The sequence below is a fragment of the Podarcis filfolensis genome (genome assembly GCF_964270895.1).
Source record: "Podarcis filfolensis genome assembly, chromosome: 11".
Taxonomy (NCBI): Eukaryota; Metazoa; Chordata; class Lepidosauria; order Squamata; family Lacertidae; genus Podarcis; species Podarcis filfolensis.
The window spans coordinates 46,901,862-46,915,192 of NC_139613.1; the positions used below are offsets into that span (position 1 = coordinate 46,901,862).

Sequence of the window (13,331 nt, forward strand, 5' to 3'; positions counted from 1 at the left end):
ACTACAATGTAGCATTAAATACAGACACGCTCTATGTATTATTTAGAAGCTGATACTGGGCGCCCTTCATTCATCTTAACCACAATCTAAACACAATCATCCCCCCACCCCAAAAAAAGAACACATGGGGGGTGTTTTTTAAACGTTGTGCCTTTCTAAAGCTTCATATGTTCTTTTTATAGGGAAAAGACACAAACTGAAAATCTGAGGGCTAATAAATCCTCTTCTGCAGTCATTAAGCAGAAAAGGGGGAGGGACTGGGTTTTTCTCCAGCACCGATCACACAAATAAAGACAATTTACAAGAACTGTGATAGTGAGCAATGACACCATTAATTCATTAGACATGGTACAGACGTACACATAACAGTCATTTCTGTTTTCGGAGCATTAAAACCCGTGATCAAAAAAGCCTGAAGCAACGATACCATTTAGCTGCAAAGAAATTCTTTCTAAATATTTAACACCAATTGCCAAGTCTGAATGAGCTTTTTCACCCCCCTCACAATACACCTTTGTGTCTCCTAGCTCCAATTCCGGCTTTTTTTTAACTGGTGAAATAATAAGCAAATAAATAAATAATGAAACTGCGCCTTGTGTTTCCAGCTTGTCGGCTCACTTTACGTCACCAGTGCGATTTCTAATTTTGCATTCAACCTTTCCCCAGACTCCTACACCAATGTAAAGAAAACATGTAACCTGCAACTTATTTCCTCAGGGCCCTTTTAACAGCAGGAAAGTATTTTGAAATGCTATTAGCTAAAGTACTAGGGAAGAAGGGATTTCCTTTAAGTATTTCCAACAGCGTATCAAGGAGGGGGGAAAAGATGGTTCCCTGCATGGTTTTAGCTTGTTATTGTTAAACGACGGCAGAGTGTACAAATTCTGACTTCGGTCTATTTAAAAAAACAGAAAAAGCCTAACTCCAGATACGTAAGATAAAAACCTTTGCTAAGGTATGACTAACAGCAATTAAAATTAAATGTGTTTCTGTGCTTTGAGGGTTTTTTTTCTTTTTGTGCTTTCAGCAAATTTCACAGCTGGGAAAACACATTTCATCCCTACCACTCCCCCCCCCCTTTTTAAAGCACCCGATAAAACTATGAGAAAAAAAGTGGTCTGTTTTTCTCATCATTTGCTCTCTAGGGCACCGCGTGGGGTGTCAGAGACCTTTCCAACTGCTTAAAATTCTCCAGCATGTCATCTATATTTACAGCACTGGAATATATTTGTATTGCCAGAAGGTTAGCGCTTTTTCAGCTTCAGATGCAATAGGCTGAATCACTTTGTTCCCAAAGTCTCTGATGTAGCACAAATGTATAATTAAAATTGCTTGAAAGGGAAACATGAAAGAAACAACAAGCCCTCCATTCTTGGAGTAATAAAATTAAAAACAGGAAAAGTCTGCACAGACACTTAACATTTGTCTGCAGTGAAAGGCTTTTGTTATTGCCTTCCCCTAAGGGCTTCATATTTCCAGCAAACGCCGGCTCTGGATTGGCCGGCCCGCACTGGGAACGCTGCCGCCTGATTGGCTGGGCTGAGCACTGCAGCACAGGCCACAAAAAAGCGAGATTCAAAGGGAAATAGTGATGTAACACGAGAGTTCTTGCAAGGAGCAGCAGGGCGAGGGGGATGGGAAGGGAAGGGAGAGAGAGAGAGAGAGAGCCAGGGATAAGCTGAGCGGCTTTGATTCCTGCTTCTGTACTCATGCTCTGGTTTGTTTGCTCTAACTAGGCTTGTCAACATGATGAAAGGTTGCTGCCTGCTAAACTGCTCTGCGTCCATATACACAAGCAAATGAAGAGAGCATGCAAGCTGCTCTTCAGATCACACAAGGAGAAAGCCAAAAATAAGGGCACTTGCAAAATGGAGCAAGGAGGCATTAAGCTGGGCGCTGATGTAAACAAAACCTGCTCCTTTTCCCTTATGGGGTATCCAAGAGCCCGTATAGAGTCCTTAAGTGGGTTCCCTATCAGTAGGAGAAAATAACAGAGGCCAACCAGAGAATATTGAGAAGCAAAGCAGCTAGGAGACCTGATTTTTATTCAACTGTTGCAACAGGGTCCTCACTCACCAAACGCAGGAGGGAGGAGGAATCCAGAACCACGGTGTGCAAGCCCTTATATAGACTTTGGAAATTGCCCACCCTGTAGCTCAAGTTAAAGGTAAAGGGACCTCTGACCATTAGGTCCAGTCGTGGCCAACTCTGGGGTTGCGGCGCTCATCTTGCTTTATTGGCCGAGGGAGCCAGCGTACAGCTTCCAGGTCATGTGGCCAGCATGACTAAGCTGCTTCTGGTGAACCAGAGCAATGCATGGAAACGCCGTTTACCTTCCCGCTGGAGCGGTACCTATTTATCTACTTGCACATTGACGTGCTTTCGAACTGATAGGTTGGCAGGAGCAGAGACCGAGCAACGGGAGCTCACCCCGTCGCGGGGATTTGAACCGCCGACCTTCTGATCGGCAAGTCCTAGGCTCTGTGGTTTGACCCACAGCGCCACCCGCGTCCCTGTAGCTCAAGACCACCCCCTCAAAACATACATACATCACAGAAGGAGGCGGTCTACAGCAGAAATCCTGTCTGCCAGGACACCTGACAATGGCCAGTGATTGCTTCCTTGGGCAGCCCAGCCATTCTTTTGTGATGGTAAACACTTTAATTCCTGAATCCAGGTCACAGGCTCACCCTATTCATACACAAAGGCACCCTAAAGACAGGTAAGCAAAAGATAAATGGAGAGACTTTCCTATTTCCTTCCTCCTTGCAGAGAAACATTTGAAGTCCATTTGGGAGAGTCAAAATGGTTTCAGGATTGCTCTCCTGTCCTATTTCAGACACGTGGTTTACACACTTATGTATGTGTTTGCCTTGTAAATTTATGAACATTTAATTTGTATATTTGGGACCTTAAATTCTTATAAGAGTGCAAAGCAGGGAACAGCCTGGTCAATGGCGGTTAAACAAAAGCCAAGTCTGAAATCAGCAAGTTATTCAAATCTATGGCAGCTATTTCTGGACGCGGTTAGCAAAGGCCGGGTAATTTTACACCCTGAACATGTGCAGCTTCACCAAGGAAACAGATATTACGCTGAGCATATTGGTTAATGAACGGCTTTGTGGATGTGGAACACCACCCAACATGGAGACGGGTCAAGGAACGATCTAGCCCTCTATTGCAAACATGATATGGCAGCAGCTCTCTGCAGTCCCTCAAGGCTTATTTAGTGCCCTTAACTGAGTAAGCTGAGGCTCAATGCTCAGACCTGCACTCTGGCAAGGAGCCTTTGCTCAGAAGTGCAGAATGGGCAGCACGGTTGATGCCAGGAACCACAGCTGTGGGGTGTAACTCCATGTAGTTAGTGTGAAATGTTTCAGGGTGGTTTTATGCATGCTAGGGGAATCTTCCATTCCCCGGGACTGAAAGATGGTATTTAACTCTGAGTAGGCTTGCTAAGAAGGGACGCGGGTGGCACTGTGGGTTAAACCACAGAGCCTAGGACTTGCTGATCAGAAAGTCAGCGGTTTGAATCCCCGCGACGGGGTGAGCGCCCGTTGTTCAGTCTCAGCTCCTGCCCACCTAGCAGTTTGAAAGCACGTCAAAGTGCAAGTAGATAAATAGGTACCGCTCCGGCGGGAAGGTAAACAGTATTTCCGTGCGCTGCTCTGGTTTGCCAGAAGCGGCTTAGTCATGCTGGCCACATGACCCAGAAGTTGTACGCCAGCTCCCTCGGCCAATAAAGCGAGATGAGCGCCGCAACCTCAGAGTCGGCCACGACTGGGCCTAATGGTCAGGGGTCCCTTTACCTTTACCTATATATCTAATACAAGATGTATAAGTCTGAATCAGGTAAGTGCTGGAGATGCAAAGAGGTGGAGGGAATGTTCTTTCACATGTGGTAGACTTGTAAAAGGGTAAAATATTACTGGGAAATGATCCATAAATAATTGGGGGGAGGGAATGTTTAAAAGTACTCCCCCTCCCCCCCAAAACAGAGTCCTTTCTGTTGGGGATAATTAAGACTGAAATTCCCAGGCGTCAGAAAAGGTTATTTATGTATGCTACTACTGTGGCCCGTGTTTTGTTAGCCCAAAAATGGAAAACGAGCAAGGTCCCAACCAAAGAAGAATGGCAACTTAAGTTGACAGAATATGCACAACTCGAAGACTTAACTTATAGAATAAGAGAACAAGAAGAACATATGTTTAAAGAAGACTGGAAAACGTTTATTTGCTATATGGGGGGAAATTAGGTACAGCTGAAAACGCTGGCAGCATTAAGATAAATTCAACAGTGTAAAAAAGTTTTGATGGATGCAATAATGGAATACTGAATGGTATAGTTTTTGCAAAATATGCAGGGATTTATTATGTGTAAAATGAACCATGGAAAGAGAAGATGGGAAGTCATTGATATCTTAAGGATGTAAAATGAGTATTCTAAATTGTAAAACAGAAAATTTAATAAAAATTATACAAAGAAAGAAAGAAAAAGATCCCCCTCCATGTCTGCTCTCAAAGCAGAGTTGCTTCTATATAGTATTTACATGTTGGAAACATTCTCAAGGCCAGTTTACACAATCCAGAAATGTAATATGTCTGGTGGAAAATAGGACATGTGGCTTTCATGTACAAGGCAATATGTGACATAAACACTAAGTGCATAGTCCACAAAACTTCATCTTAAAAAAAGAAAAAAGTAGGAGGAAATCACACAAACAGGAGCTATGGATGCATGACTATACCCACCTCCACACAATATATTTAAAGAACATTGCTTTCCCCCAAAGAATCCTGGAAAGAATAGTTTATACCTCAGAAAGCTACAATGCCCAGAAACTTCAACATACAGTGGTACCTCCGTTTACGAACTTAATCTGTTCCAGAAGTCCGTTCTTAAACCGAAACCGTTCTTAAACTGAGGCGCGTTTTCCCTAATGAGGCCTCCCGTCACCGGTGCCCTTCTACCATTCGGATTCTGTTCTTAGACCGAGGGAAAGTTCTCAAACCAAGACACTATTCCGGTTTTGCGGAATTTGTAAACCAAATTGTTCTTAAACCGGACTGTTCTTAAACTGAGGTACCACTGTACTAGAGTTATCAGGAGTCTGTGGGGGGAGTTGTGTGTGCTTTAAATGAGCTAAATGTGCTTTAAATGTATGTTGTGGATGTGACTTGTATGTGTTTAATGTCCGTGGCAAACATTACCTAGTATGAGTGGTGAGGGTTTTTATGACCACTAGTCCACTACAGGTATTGTATATCATCTCCAGATGATCAACTGTCCGACTATGCACAATTCCCCAGCACAAGCCTCAAAGTCCACCACCACCACCTTTTGCCTTGTAAGCACTGAAGCTAGACTTCATTATAGGGCTTGGTATGGTTGTCTTGATGGATATTTGGATTTTTTTTCAAAAAGCTTAGTGTATCCCCAAAAGTTAAATTGTTCCCCACTAATCACAAGGAGAAGCATTTTGAAGTGAATGTAAATAAGCACATTACTACAAAGCAGGAATAACAACAACAACAACATTTAGTAGGAGGCATTAATAACAGAAGTGCTGGTGTAAACAGACCCTATGCTTTTCTGTTGTTTGCTGCTACATTGGATGGTGTCACTTAAAGTAGTTAAATATATCTGAAATACTCTTCAGGAATGGGGAAAGTAGTTTCATATTTGAGAGAAAAATTTCAATCAACACCAGATTTTGATCTTCAAAGTTCACTTCCACTTGTTTTTGGTGCTTTAAAGGCACGGGGAGCAATTATTTTTCAAGTACCATTTCCCCCCCCCCCCTTTATGATTGATTAAAAAAACCCTATCCAGGTTTTATTTCAGGAAAATTGCATCTGTAAGAGACACATTCGTTCTTTCATTACATAAAAAAAAACAAAAACTAAAATCATAGAAGTACTCGATAGGGGGAACAAAGACAAAGATGATGGATATTTTCCTTCTGCTTTAGAAGAAAACTGGAGGAGGATTGATTCATTGCCTTATCCACATCTGCTTTCCCCTCTTCAGTCATAGGAATGTTTTCTGAGAGCAAGCAATGAAGTCAGAGTGTTTAATTCAGCAAACCCACCACAGAAATGGGTCAAGCGAATAAACGGCTTCACCAGGAAGCATGCAACTGGAAAGACAACAGCGGTAGATGGAAATGGATATAATGAAAACACAGTCTTGGTTCCCTTCTGCCTTATACGCTCTATGGCTTAAGAAATTTTGTGGTCTTGTTTACTGATAGCTTAACATGGGAGTAAAGAACTTCCCTGCCACCGTTATCAAAATCAGACCCTGGAAACAGAAGACGACTGTGTGGAGATTGATGAAAAGATGGCACCCCCAGCCCCTTTATAATAAAACAAACACGAGAGATGGGTGCTGTAGTTCTTGAGAAAGGAAGCACTTGTCCCTCAAAGCAAAAGCTCTCAAATACTGGTGGCGTTGACATTTCCTTCCTCATTTTAAGGAGTTGCAAGAGTTTATGAGGCTCAGAGGATAGATGCTTGTCTTGACATCAATCTTCCTTTCTCGCAGCTGGTTTTCAGCCCTGTGCCATGACTGAAAAGCCCTCAAATTCCGCCACGCTCCAGAAACAGAAATTGGGAGGTGGCAACATGCATGTGAACTCTGCTCTCAATGACTCCCAATGAACTCTATGGGACAAAGTATATGGATTACAATCTGGGGGCACAGTCTTAGCCCAGATATTGGGTTGTTGAGCTCCTACACCCCAGTCTCCCAAAGGGCACCCACTTGCTTTCTCTCGCATAATGTGAATAACTAGTCCTAAGTGGGATATAAAGCACAGCACTTGGGAGACAATTCTCCAGTGGGAGCCTTACTATCATACCTCCTGACACTGGGCGGCCCAAGCACCTACAGATCAGTGTTAGAAAGTCAGATATATAGGTAAAGGTAAAGGGACCCCTGACCATTAGGTCCAGTCATGGCCAACTCTGAGGTTGCGGCACTCATCTCGCTTTATTGGCCAAGGGAGCCGGTGTACAGCTTCTGGGTCATGTGGCCAGCATGACTAAGCCGCTTCTGGCGAACCAGAGCAGTGCACGGAAACGCTGTTTACCTCCCCGCCGGAGCGGTACCTATTTATCTACTTGCACTTTGATGTGCTTTCGAACTGCTAGGTTGGCAGGAGCTGGGACCAAGCAATGGGAGCTCACCCCGTCATGGTGATTCGAACCACCGACCTTCTGATCGGTAAGCCCTAGGCTCTGTGGTTTAACCCACAGCGCCACCCGCGTCCCCCACAGATATATAAGCCAGGCGCTAAATGGCACCTTAAACCTGGGTTGCAGTCGCCACAACAGAATGTCTATTCACCAGGGAGTTGGAATAGACCAGGCATGTCCAACTCCCAAGAGACTACAATCTGCTCCCACATGAAGAAAGCTGACAGTGATCTACCCAACGGATTGGAGCTTTTTTGGGAGAAGATTGATTGAGCTTTTTTTGGGGGGGGGGCAGTCGACCACAGACGCCCAACGATCGACCAGTAGACGTGTTGGACATTCCTTCCAATGCTACAATTCCATGATCTTAACTATATTGCTTGACTGTAGCTTCTTCTGTGGGCACCATTTCAAATACGTCAAAACCTTTTCATAACATATAAAAAACTGCATGGGCATGAGTTGGCTACCAAGCAGATGTGATGATGTCACTGGCACTACCAAATAGGTGATCATGACAGCCAGATAGCAAGGAAACCCAGCCAGATGGGTGGGGTATAAATAATAATAATAATAATTATTATTATTATTACTACAGAAGAGGATTGAAAGTGCTAGCAGAGGGGGAGGTGGTTTAAGATCTGAACTCAATGTATATCCCAGATGCTCCTAATTATACAAGCACATTTGTAAAATAAAAAATATGTTCAACACAGCATATGGATAACCTATTGCCATGGGCTTGTTCCCCATACTATATAAAGGGATTAGCTGTACTTGTGAAAAGCTTCACACCCAATCACCCGTGGCAGAAATGTGATGGGGATGTGAAGTATAACCCCATTATCATGAGAGCATGACTCCGCTTGGGAAAAACTGCTTCGCTTATCTGAGACAAAGCCTTTACATTTTAATTCTTATTCTCCATTTATCACATGTATATTCTACCTTAATTCCCAGGGTCTCATATATGATCCTTTCCCTGCATTTTATCACCACGACAACCCTTCCAGGTAGGAAGATCACCCAAGATCACCCAGTAAACTTCATGTCTGAGTACGAATGTGAGCCATGATCTGCCCATCCTACTTCACCGCTCCTAATGACCACACTTCACTGTAGTATAAAATAGTAATAATAATAATAATAAATAATAATAAATAATAATAATAATAATAATAAACATGCATATCTGATGATAGTTTTCACACAGAAATTAGACTTAAAATTACAGTGGGTCTTCTTATAGGAATTAGCTCTCACAATTTTTGCATGCCATTCTCACTGTTTCGTGGTATTTCAAAGTAACTGTTTATTAGTTGTAACATTTTATTCCCTTACGATCCATGGGAGAAGACTCCAATACAACGTCAGAAGCCCTATTTTCCAAGGCCATTGCACTGCGGCTGATTTTAGGTAACTAGAATATTGATGGTAAAAAAAGAAGAGAAACACAGGGGGGGGGGGAGAGAAGAAAATGCCCCAGAGGTGCACTTAGAATGCACTAGAAACTGGGATTTTAGGGTTGCAGATACAGCCTGATGGAATAAGTTTCCAGCTGAAATCAGACAAGCGCCTAGCATTTTGATATTTAAGCGGCTCTTGAATACATTTTTGATTAAGAAGGCTTTACCTTTAGCATGACCCAGCCATTTCATACAATTAAAAAATTATAACTGTAGAACTGTTTTTATTACTTTAAGTTTACTCAGCTTCCAATCTTTCGCACTTGGTAACTTTATAAATATGAAAAAAGAAGACTTAAAATCTTCCCCACCTCCTGCCTTGAGGCAGCAGGGCTCAGAAAATGGCGTTGGTAGCTGCACTATGTAATCTCTATCTTCCCCACCCCAACCAATACAATCATTCTGTAAATTAATGTAAACTGAATTACTGTACTCTATATCATCCCTCATTTAAGGACTGGACTGTCAGCCTATCAGATGTGTATTTAGCAAATGCTAGTAATGGAAATATCTGCAAATACCATATGCTATATGTAAGGGAGGAGGAGGGGTGTACAGTATATTTATTATTATTTTAAGGAGATCTACTGCTATGCTATACGTTTGAAAGAATCTCCCTTTGAGCACATCCTGTAATCAAACCATCTGGAACAGAACTGTGATTAGTCACCCTGAATTTTATCTTCAGCGAATAATGTATGGCAGGGGAGCCAAAGAGATAGGGCTGCATTAGTGACAAGCAGTGTAATGGCACACTTTATGCCCTGGTGCACTCTTGCTACAACCGTAAACCTTTGAGACGTGCCGCTGTGGTGTTAATCCTGAAAAACACAGTGAGTTTAAAGATTAAAAGGGCTGAAGGACAAAAATAGCTGGTAGGTAGCGGTGCGTCGCTGACCGTTTCAGCAAAGTTGGCGGGGGTTTGTTTTTGCTAATTGCTCATTCTAAGACTCCTGATCCTATTTCCACACAATTTATACACCGAGGCTTTAAAAATTACGTTTATCTCTTGACAGATGTCCTAGACAAACTGCTTGCCTCGTGCAAAATAATAAGCCCTATAACCTGCGTGATTTGGTACAGATTAATCATAATAGAAAAACGCTTTCCGAGCCAAGTATAATATGGAGCAAACCCACGCACAACGAGAATCTATAGGACATGATGCAGTTACTAATCCGCTGAGAGAAAAAAGTAGCATTTGCACACAAAAAAAGATTTATTTCCTGAACCCATTGTGTCTAGCCATCAAGGAGACAGTCTTTTTATCCTTTCTTCTTTTTTTAAAAAAGAAAATATATACGTTAAAAAAATCTGAAGATTTCTTCCAAAGAAAGCTGAAGGAGGAATGAACACCATAACTGAAAAGGGTCTGTTTCCCCATGGGCTGTTGTGCTTTAATACTCAAAAGAACACATGGCCACTTCCATCACTGTCACATCCCTTGCAGCCTTTGTTCTGAAGCCTGATGAGTTGTATTGATTTGGGAAAATCATTGAGCTTCTTGGAAAACTAGACTCTAGCTTATTCACCACCATTTATTTCTCTCTCAGGAAGACAGCTGGTCAATATTCAGCTGGCTGGGCTACTAAAATAAGCTCTCGCCTCCCCCACCCCCAGTCTTTTCTATTTGCATCTCTAGCAGCCCTTTGCTTTCTAAGCTGTGTTACATCACGCTAAGAAACTTGGATACAAAGGGTGGCATAAATCAGAAATGTCTGGGAAAACCCCCCCATCTAATGCTGGAATTGGGATATTGTTTAAGAAAAGGGACAAGAACAAAGCACCAGGGAAATGCATAAACTGTTTATTAAAAGGCTATTTTATTTTTGGTTTGAATTCAGTTTCAAAAATTCTCAAGACGCAGTCTGTAAGGTCCAAACGGATATAAATAACAGAAGGTTGGCTCCGAAATTATAGAACAGACCCATTCAAATTAAATTAAGCAAGTTATGACTAATATGTCCCATTGATTTCAGTGAGCCTATACTATGTATTCCTAAGTCTGGATCCAAACCATTGTTTGCAAGAAGAACCAGATTTACCCAATAAACCGATCAACAGGCTTAGTATAAACTAATCCCAAATAATCCTGAACAAAATGCATCAACAAAGTTATTTGACTTCATTGGTGCCACAGGAAAATAGACATTTGAGCCAATTCAGTGATCAGTACTGAGGCTCTACTTGTCAACAGAAATGTGTGTTTGCATTGTCACTCAAACACATCTTGACTAAATTACAAAGTATGACATGATCTTGTGAAACTCGAGCACTTTAAAGTAAAGTCTCATTGGTGACAGCAGAAAGGTTTAGTTTTCTTGTGCAGTAGGAAAGCTTGCTTAACTTTCCTCCTGCAAACAATAAGTACGGTCACTTACCAGAATACGTATTCTCCCAGTGGCCATTTCCAGAGTTTTACCAGAACGATTTGCCCTTTCTGAGCTTGCTCATACGAGTGCTAAGCCCCTTTACAGTCAGTTACTTTTGTGCAGCTGGCAGTGTGTCAAAGACACCGTTTCCACAAGTGAGTCACTAAACAGCGGAAAAACTTGGGAGGCTGGTGCCAAAGAACAACTCTTCCTAACACCGCTTTCAAAGGAGCTTCAATATTTACAGCAGGGATGGGAAAACCTCAGCCTTCCAGACATTGCTACAACTACATCTACAACTCCCATCATCCCCAGCAAGCAACATCTGGAAAGCCAAAGATTTCTCACCTCTGGTTTAGAGCACAGTAACTGAAAAACGTAGAAGGTTTGGGACCAAGTCAACCTTCTCTGCAGAGCTTAGCAAAGGGTAGAGTAAATAATCAATTTCCCCTTCAAACAATGAACTCAATATCCAATGAGGTGATACATGATACTACTGTGTATGAATTTTGCAAGGTTGTGAAGTAAAGACTCAGATCCACCTATTCTGAACACAGTAAATTGAATCTGGGGCCCTTAGTAGTGCTAAATTCAATCTGGGACTGAAAGTACAGTGGTACCTCTGGTTACGTACTTAATTCGTTCCGGAGGTCCATTCTTAACCTGAAACTGTTCTTAACCTGAAGCACCACTTTAGCTAATGGGGCCCCCTGCTGCCGCTGCACGATTTCTGTACTCATCCTGAAGCAAAGTTCTTAACCTGAAGCACTATTTCTGGGTTAGCGGAGTCTGTAACCTGAAGCATATGTAACCCAAGGTACCACTGTACATTATTAGAAATTGAGGCTAGAGATTGAGACAGGCAGCCCAACGCTACTGAACTTTTCTTTTTTCTCTTTTGGTTCATCAGAGCCTGTGGAATCAGAAGGTTAGGAAAACTGTCCGTCTTGTCACAAAATTTTGATTAGCCAATAGAAAATGTTAGCTGCCTGCTTCAGGAAGCATGCTTAAGTCCGACACTGAACTTTAGTGAAATGAAGACATACCAGAGTCAGAAGCTATGGGATGTGTGAAGACTGTGGCAGAAGATCGTGAAACCTTAGAAGACTTAGCCAATCCACACATAGAAGTCACGGCGGAAAAAACTAATGTTATGCATTGTTTCCAGAGGGTGGCAAAAAGTCAAGATGAATATATCCAAGCCTGCCTAGTACATTTTTCACTATGAACACAGCACTCTATGTTGTTCTCTGACTGTCAATGCCAGATCCACTATACTTTTTGAGTGTTGCCATAAGCACACCGGCAGGAAAGAGAGGGGGAATTATTTTGTAGCAGCAAAATACAACGGCATCGTCGCACAAAGAAAAATAAAAATGGAAGAAAACTCCTTAGCTAACTCAGAACTGGGGGGGGGGGGGACACTAGCAGGAGGAAAACTCTTGGGGAAGGTCCTGGGAAATAACAAACAGCTTTTTTCTACCTGAAAAGACTAACAAATTTATGACAGGGTTCTTCTACGTTCTGCTGCAACAGACTAACATGGCTTCTGGTGAGAAAATTGTCACCAGGGAGGCTGATTTTGCGGAGGTCAGAAGAGAGCTCAGAGCTAAGTCAATACCCTTGTCCTTGGAGGAGGAGACAGGAATGTCAACCTGCTCACTGGAGCCACTCTGGGAGCTGCACAGCAAACCAGCAGAAAGAAGTGATCAAACTTGGCCTGGATTTTGTGCCATGTTTTAAGCCCAGGGGAGTTGATTTTAATTACGGTATTTCTCTATTTACGGATCAAAACTTTCCCATGCTGCCCTTCATGCCTTTTGGATTCCAGGGCGCTGCAAACAACAACATATTATAAAATAGATATTCACAATAAAAACAACAACAACCAAGAACATTAAAACCCTTAAAGGCAGGTCAGGATTGCAGCAGGTTAAAATGTCAGTGCTTGTTTATTTACTTGCTACATTTGTATCATGCCTTTCTTCCCAAAGGAGCCCAGGGCAGCAAACATCAAAATGTTAATATGATACAATTTAGAGCAAAATAAAAACTTACTTAAAATGCTTTTTTAAAACAACAACAACAAAACCAACATGTAGAACATCTAAATGCTTTAGAAAGCAATAATAATGCCCGGGGAAGTAAAAATGCTTTTTCCTGGTGCCCAAAAGGTTGCAATATGGGGGTTCCATATTTGGGGCACCATTCTTGAAAGGTTCTCCCTTCTTGTACAGTCATACCTCGGGTTGCAAATGTAATCCGTGTGGGAGGCATGTTCGCAACCCGCAGCG

General features: G+C 42.2%; 1 protein-coding gene across 5 annotated transcripts in view; it reads right to left on the reverse strand.

Moving 5' to 3' along the window:
* The window catches only part of ZNF608 (zinc finger protein 608), a gene marked incomplete at its 3' end in the record, with an annotated part of 129,996 nt that overhangs the window by 13,147 nt on the left and 103,518 nt on the right, over positions 1-13,331 (reverse strand). The gene's annotated exons all lie outside the window — the stretch shown is intronic.